Below are 8,173 nucleotides of genomic sequence, written 5' to 3'. Positions count from 1 at the left end.
ACTGACGGGTGCTGAGAGTGGGGAAGACATATGCACAAGTCCACAAGGCAGAGTTCAAAACTTTGATGATAGTCAATCCTCCATGGTAATGCCCTTCTGGGGTCTCTTGGTGCACAGACAGTCCACTTCTTCATATGATATCTCAGCCTAGACTTTCAAATGTTTATAGACTTAGCTCAGAGGCAACACAGAAACAGTTATGCTTGCCCCACTGTAACCCCTTCTCAGACCAAACTCACTAGGAAACAGACCTGTTTTCCTTCAGATGTCAGGGGGAGATGACTATTGGGAGGCTAAAGAGCTTTCTCACAAGCAAAGGAAAGGAAAGGAATTGAGAGCTTCCCCTGGAGTGAAATACGACTAAGGCCCTCCTGTGAGAGATATAGTTGGCATATTAAAGCAAGATTTCTGTAAGTAATCCCCTTGAAATAAAGGAGATGATTTTGCTGTTAACTGCTTTCTGAGTTCACTTTAATACCTCAACAGTAAATTGATTGAAGTTGGTAAAATAAAAATTCACATTTTAAGGCAAGACCAGAAAAATTTCAACATAAAGTTTTTTCTCTGCCCTTTGGCCCCTTTCCTCCTCTCTAGTGTTCACTGTGCATCTGCATTATGCATTAACCAGACCTCCCCAATGGCAGAAATACCTGCTTAACCATAAAGATCACTTTTTCTTCTTCTGACGCCAATCAGGTAACTACTTAGAAGACAACATTTCTTTCTCATTCCTGTAATGGTTATAATAACCCACCATTCACCTTGTACATGTAAACATCTTTGGAATACTTTATGTACAATGCCAATGTATCATTTTCCTTAATGATAGTGCTTGGTGCAGGTCAGACTGGTCAGACAACCTGGGGAGATACTGGACCAAACTTAATGGAAGTCCTTAGCTTAAATACTTACTTATGATCTCACCAATGTTATTAGCTATATTACCTGTATCTGCCTATTTACAAGATTATTCTTTTTGCATTACTGAACATGTGACTGAGCCTCAGATAAAATGAATGATGATTAGGCAATCTGAAACCATTCACCAAATATATAGTCCTACAAGATCAATGATCTCAATACTGTAACTCTAGATATGTGAAGAGCACAAGAGGGAACCATTTCCTTCACCATAACAGACTAGTAAAACAGGCAGTCCAGAGACTTGGTTACTGTTAACAGAGCCTAGTCTAGTAATAAGTAATAAAATCCTCACATGACATGGGAATGAAGCTTCCTGGCACCTTGGGACAAATTGGTCATGAAATGCCTACCAAAACTTGGTTGAAATTAAGACCAAAAGGAAAGTGATTGTAAAATAAAGAGGGTTGCCCACCATCCAGTTCAACAAGAATCAGGTCATTAGCCACTGCAGTCACTCACCTACAGTACCCACTGAATGGAATTCAGGCACAGACCTTCAGATAATTGGATATTTTCCAAAGAAATTTTTTTATGAACCCAGTTTCTTGCATCTTTAAATAGTCACAAAAGCACTGAAGCCATTAACTGTTTGTTTCTCATGAATAGTAGCAAGCTTGTACTGAAATGAGTGCTTCATTGCACATACCCCTTCACCAAAATCACATATACGCTGACTTCCCCACCGTGACTCTTTGAAACAGTGCTCAGAACTTTTGCAGAGACTGTCTCCTTGGTTATAAACCTCAGTTGGCTCAAATAAAAGTTTCCATTTATTGCTTACATTGATTATTCTTTAATTTTTCCATTGGCCATATTGTAAGTAAATAACCAGTCAAAATTGTGTCTGCCCAGCTGCTTGATGCCATGAAGAACATCAACTCAGCTTCCAGTCCCTGAGAGCAGGAGGCCAGGAAATTACCTTCCAGATTCTGTCTTTGAAAAATGGAATTCTGGATAGACATTTCCTGTCTCTCACCATCTGGTGTGTCTTGGTGGGGAGAGGGGTATCCTCCAAGTCTCTGCTTTTGAAAACTGACTTCAAAATGGAATTTAGGAAATCACTCTCATCTCTACACCGCCTCTATCTCCTCCCTAATCTCTCTCCTCAACACCGCATTACATCCTGCTCCTCTTTGACGTGTGGGTCCCCAGAGGTCTACCAGAGGAGAACACGTACGACCTCTTGTCATTTGGTCAGTTGAGGTGACTTTCGCCTGGAAAGGTGTCTGTGCCATCTGGACCTGGTGACATGACAGTAAAGGTGCCGGAAAGGCTTGTCTCAGAGTGGCAGTGCTGGTGGAGAGCTCCAACTATCTCCCCAAGCCCCTCTCTTGCTCCTTAGGCAAAGGAGGCTCAGGGAGTGTTGTGAGCAGAGCCCAGAACTGATTCCTAGACCAGGGCACCTTCCACCAGGACATTTGATGAGCTGTTTCACTAACACACTAACCAATCACACCTTTAGACAACTACTTAGTCCACAAATGTTCACTAAGCCCCTACCATGGGAAAGCACAGAGCCTGGGTCACTAAAAGGAGTGGGAAGAAGTGTGGGTGCTGGTGGGGGGAGCCATAGATGGGCACATGCAGAAGGACACCTAGTAGACCCTGAAGTAGTAGCCCGTGTCTGCAGGAGGCCTTAGCTCCCAGGTGACAAAAGAGGATTCGAAAGGTCATATGAATGGCCAGGGGAAACATCCTCACCTCACAACTTGGTAGAGGGCTCCAGGCCCTTGGAACAGAGGACAGGCACTGCCAGCCAGGACCGGCTTCACAATCTGTGGGATCCAGAGCAAAATTAAAATCTGAGGCCCTTTGCTCAAAAAAAAAAAAAAAAAGTATTAAAATCAAGAAAGTAAGAGCAGAACATTAATCCAAGCATGGGGCTCTTTAAGTACAGGACCCCATGTGATGGCACACTTCACATGCCCATGGAGCTGGCCCTGATGCTACTCATATTTACCATTTCATTCATAAAGCCAAGCAATGTCAGACCACCCAGTACCTAATCCAGGCAACTCCTGAGCAAAAAAGGAAGCAGAGGCCCAGAGAAATGAAGTGACTTGTCCACGGTCTCACAGCTGGTTACTGGCAGCCAGATCTCCTTAGAAAACAGCTACACCCTGCTTTTGCCAATCAGAATTATATCCTATAGATTTGTCTACCTGCTTGTTTACTTCCTACTGTAAAGCTGGCTAGGTATAGGATAAAAAGAAGAAAATATGCTCGTTTGAACATAAAATAAGGCCCCCCAAACCTGAAGGCAGAACACTTTATCTGCCCCAGATTCTCCAGCCACCATTGATGGCTCCCTCTTTCTAGGGAGGTAGCCCAGGTGCACCCAGGAAGTCTCTCCACTGTCCAGATGCTCAGGCATGGCTCATGGCACTCCACCACGTGACTGGCATCTTTCAAGGGTCTCCTGACCATCCTTGATGAGGGTGAGGCGGGGCAGAGCACAAATCACGACCTGTCACCGCTGAAAGGACCATGGAGATGAGCAGAATAACACTTCCATTCTATAGATCAGAGACCTGAGGCCCAGAGAAGGGCTGTGGAGAGCTGGGAGAAGCACAAAGGTCTGCTGGTAGAGAGCTTCCCAAATGCCAGTCTTGGCTCAGAAACTGTGTGTGACCATATTGCCAGCTGTACTTCCTTCTCTACAACATTGGGAGGTAAGCGGAGAAGAAAGACAAGAAGGTGTGATGGAAGGGGCTCCTGAGCCAGATAGACCTGGCCAGTTCTGCTGCTTTCCAGCTGTACAAGTTTTCCTATCATGGAAATACTAAGTCTCAGTTTCCCCATCTAAGAAATGAGCATAGAATGTATCCCACACATTGGATGCAAGGAGATGGCCTATGAGGCCCTGATCCTGACATTAGAGCATGTGCTCAACCAAGGTTGTGTCCTGCCCACCCTCCCTCTCTTCCTCTGCATCAGGAGTTCCAGCTGGGGCCACAAGCAGATTTGGAAACCTTTCATGGGTGGTGTGAGGTGAAGCAACCCAGCATCTAGTTGCATCTCCTGAAAGATATGGACCTGGAGACCTTATGAGAAAAGACTTTAACCATGTATACAACTGGGGTTCTGACTCACTGGCAAACTAGGGTTCAGTGGGAAGCCATAGGGAGAAGCACAGGGATCCTCATTATGGATCAGCAAAGGCCTGGCATCACATCAGACACACCCAGAATGCCCAGAAATCTTTGAGGGAAGAGGGAACCTTGAAATAGCTGCTAAGATCCTGTGTGCCAGCAGGGGAAGTTAATAAGTAGTAAAATCCATGAGTTCCCATTAAGGGGGTCTCCTGGTTACTCAGGCTGCTGAGGCCTGCAACTGCCTTCACCCCACACAATGCCATCAAGAAGCCTACAGGGGCCCCTATGGGTGGGGGACTCCAAGGATTGCCCATTGGCCATTTCTGTCCCCAAAGCTGCTCCTTTCCAGCTCACCACTCATGCACCCACCTCCATGTACCTTTCATCCCCTCCTGCCTTCACTCCTGCTGACTCTCAGCTTAAAAACCCCTTTGTACCCAACGAAGTCTTCTCCTGTCTCAGCGCCTCTCCTTGGGGAAGCTCTTCTCACCCCATCAGCAGGAACCTCCTACACATTTGTGGTCCTTCACACTGGCCTGGATCTCTCTCCCATGGCAGCCTCTCCCTGGGGCTGGGACCCAGGCCTTTGTCCCCAGACACTGTGAACCTCCTGGGGCAAGAAACTTTGAACTGGTCACCTCTGTACACTGCTCAGTGCCTGACACAGTGTTGGTGAGTGTCTTTGGTTCAATAAAATGGGATAATTGGGTCACTAATTATTCCACACACGTGCAAGTCTCTGCCCTCTACATTTCAGTCCCAGCGTTTGAGAAAAACAGAAAAGCAGGGCAAGAGGCCCAGATGCATCCCTTCCTGTGCTGAGAGCAGCATTGGGGGAGTAAGCAGAAGCCCACGGTACCCTTCCCCACCTCCTGCACCACACACACCAACCAGCACATGCACACTGCAGAGCCTTCACTGCTTTCCGGGCATTTCATTATCTTTGTCATGTTTCCCATGGCCTATGGGTCACAGAAAGGGGTCACACATGAGGTCACTGGGAGGGTTTACACCACAATCTCCCAGCAATTCACTGGGGAAATCCACCCCTACAGACCCACCACCTACAGGTTTTCCACAGCCCTGGTCTCCCACGTGCCAGCCCTCAAGAACCCTTGCTTCTGCATGTCCTCAGGCACTTGGAGCTCCCCAAGGCTTCCATGTCCTGAGCAACCCCTCCTACCTAGAAACACCTGTCTCTGAACCTGTGTATCCAGCCTTGGCTCTCTCTGAAGTGCCATGGACTCTGATTACAGACACTCCCGTCAGAGTTCCTGCAGGGGACGGGGGCACATTTAAAACCATGCACACAAGGATGGAGGACTGAGTTCTGGAGCACAGGCACTTCTGCAGAGAAAAGAGGGGGTGAGGGCTTGGACTTAGTTGTACAGTTTTAGTTCTCTAAGGCAACGGGCAGAAGTTCTAAAGCCAATGTGGCAAATAGAAGGGGTGTCCATGGTTGGCAAAATACTCTGTGTGTGTGTGCACGCATATTTCATAATTTAAATTTTTTAAAAAGAACAAAAGCACTTGAGGGTATAAGTACAACATACTTCAGAAACACATGATAGCACTAGGACTCTCCTAGACCTTCTGTTCATTCTTAGGCATTGGAATAATTTTGGCCTCAGTCTGCTCCCCAGATCAGCTCTCCTGAGGGACCTCCCTCCCCTCCTCTTCCCTAGCCAACCCTGGGCCCCTGCTCCTTCTTCCCTCCTGCCTGTGGCTGGCCTGCACCCCTTTCTTCCTGGGGCCCAATCATCTCTGCTTCCAAGACCAAGCCTGGCCCAACCAGCCCCCAAATTCTTCCCCATCCTGCACATTCTTACCTTCTTCCCAGTGGCCCTCAGGCTGCTTAGGGCTGCCAGCCACAGAGCCCACACTGAAATTAACAAAAGGAATGCCTACAGAATCCTCACACGTTCCTTCAATCTCATAGGAAGGAGGGCGTGTCCAAGAAGATCCTGAACTCCTTTCCTCCCAGGGTCACACCAAAATTACGACTATTTACAGAGCAACTACTAATGAGAAACGTCTGAAGACTAGCAGAAAGGATCTTCTACAACTAAGGATATAAAGAAGGAACCAAAACGAGACAGGTAGGAGGGACGGGAGACATGGTTAAGATCCCTACACCCCAGGTGGGCAACTCACTAATGGGAGAATAATTATGATTGCAGATGTGCTCCCCAATGAGTCAGACGTCTGAACCCCACATTGGGCTCCCCAGCTGGGCATCCTACATCAGGAAGAGGAGCTCCCAGAACGTTTGGCTTTAAGGCTAGTGGGGCTATTTTCCAGAGAACCAGTGTGCTGCGGCAAGAGAAACTCCAGTCTTAAAGGGCGCACATAAAATCTCACATGCTCCAGGACCAAGGGCTAAAACAGTAATTTGAAAGGAGCCTGGGTCAGACCTACTTTTTCATCTTGGGGAGCCTCCCAGAGAGGCAGGAGGCAATTGAAAGTCAGCCTAGGGACTTAGACACTGGCAGCAGTCATTAATGACAGCACATCCCACCAAGAGAACACTGGTGCTGGTAATCACCATTGTGGAATTTTCTATTTAGATTATTAGTACAGGGAGTTGCCCTCACCCACTTGCGAGTCTGTGCCAGTTCTGGGAAGCCCCAGTCCAGGCAATTAGCTGGGCAGGGATACTGCCCCACTTACCAGCAGGCCTGCTGCCGAAGGACACCCTGGGAACCCAGCAGCCCCAGGACTGGCCCTACCCACCAAGAGGTCAGCAAAGCTCCAGGACCTCCAAGACCCTGGCGCTAGCCATCAGACCCAAGCCCACCCACCAGAAGGCCTACATTAGCCCTAAACCTGGCCTCACCCACAAGGGGTTAGGTTCCAGCCCTTGCAGGCTGACACCAATTCTGGGACCCCCAGGGCCCTGCTGCCAGAGAGCCAGGATCCAGCTCTACCCACTAGGGGGCTGGCACCAGCCCTGTGACTCCATTGGCCCTGGCACTGCCCACAAGCAGGCCAACACCTGTTCCAGAAACTCCAGACCTTGCAGCCAGAGACCCCAGCACACAACTCCAGCCACCAATGAGCCACCCCAGGCCTGGGACCTGGCCTCACCCATGGGTGGACACCAGCCTTGGGACCACCATGAAATGCAGCCAGCTATGTTAGGATCTGGGGCACTCACCAGTGGGCCATCACCACCCCCAGGACACCCTGGGCCCCGGCACCACCCACCAGTAAGCCAACACCAGGTCCAGGAATACCAGACCCATAGCCAGAGAAGCCAGGACTCGGCTCTACCCATTAGTTTTCAAGCACAAGCCCCAGACCTTGGTCTCACCCACCTGTGGGTGGAAACAATCCCTAGAAAGCCCTGGGCCCCAGCTCCAACCACCAGTGGGATGACAGTGGCCCTAGAACCACCATAGCCTTGCAGTCAATGTGTCAAGACTCAACTTACCCACTAGGAGCCCAGTATCACCTCCCAACCATGCCCTGGGCCCCAGCTTTGTGCAACAGCAGGACTGAACCAGCTCCAGGACACCTTGGGCCCCTCAGCCAGCAATGACAGAATCTGGCCCCAACACCAGCATGCTGTCACTAGCCAGACCCCACAGTCACCCAAGTCAGGAATTGGCCCTGCCCACCAGTAGGAGGACACCAGGCCCATCTCCTTCTGAGCCATGGCCCTATCATCAACAGGCTGATCCAACTCTGGGAGCCCTGGACCCACAGCCAGCCACCCCAGGACCAAGCTCTGCCCACCACCAGACCAGCATTAGCACAAGGACCCCCTTTCCCAGGGCTCCATAGACAGGCACTCCCAGCCCTGCCCACCTACAGGTGGCAGCCTATGCACAAGGCAGGGCCTGGCAACAAACTGACGCGGGTGCAGCCACATCAACCCTCACACCCACAGTAGTCAGCCTGCCACAACAGACAGACACACACAGTCCACATAGAGGATACCCCTAAAGCATATTGCTCAGGTGACCAGAAGGGTGTGCACTGCTGGGCCCAGAGGGGTGTGCACTGCTGGACATTTCCTACATAAGGCCACTTCTCCAGGACTGGGAAACAAAACCAACCTACCAGTTTAAGAGAGGTTTGGCAAAACATTAAGCATACTAGCATTCACATTATAGGGGTCCCAGAGGAGAAGAAAGGGGCAGAGAACACAT

The sequence above is a fragment of the Mesoplodon densirostris genome, chromosome 4, assembly GCF_025265405.1.
Source record: "Mesoplodon densirostris isolate mMesDen1 chromosome 4, mMesDen1 primary haplotype, whole genome shotgun sequence".
Lineage (NCBI taxonomy): Eukaryota > Metazoa > Chordata > Mammalia > Artiodactyla > Ziphiidae > Mesoplodon > Mesoplodon densirostris.
The sequence above is the reverse complement of the archived record's forward strand: the minus strand, read 5'-3'. Positions refer to the sequence as shown.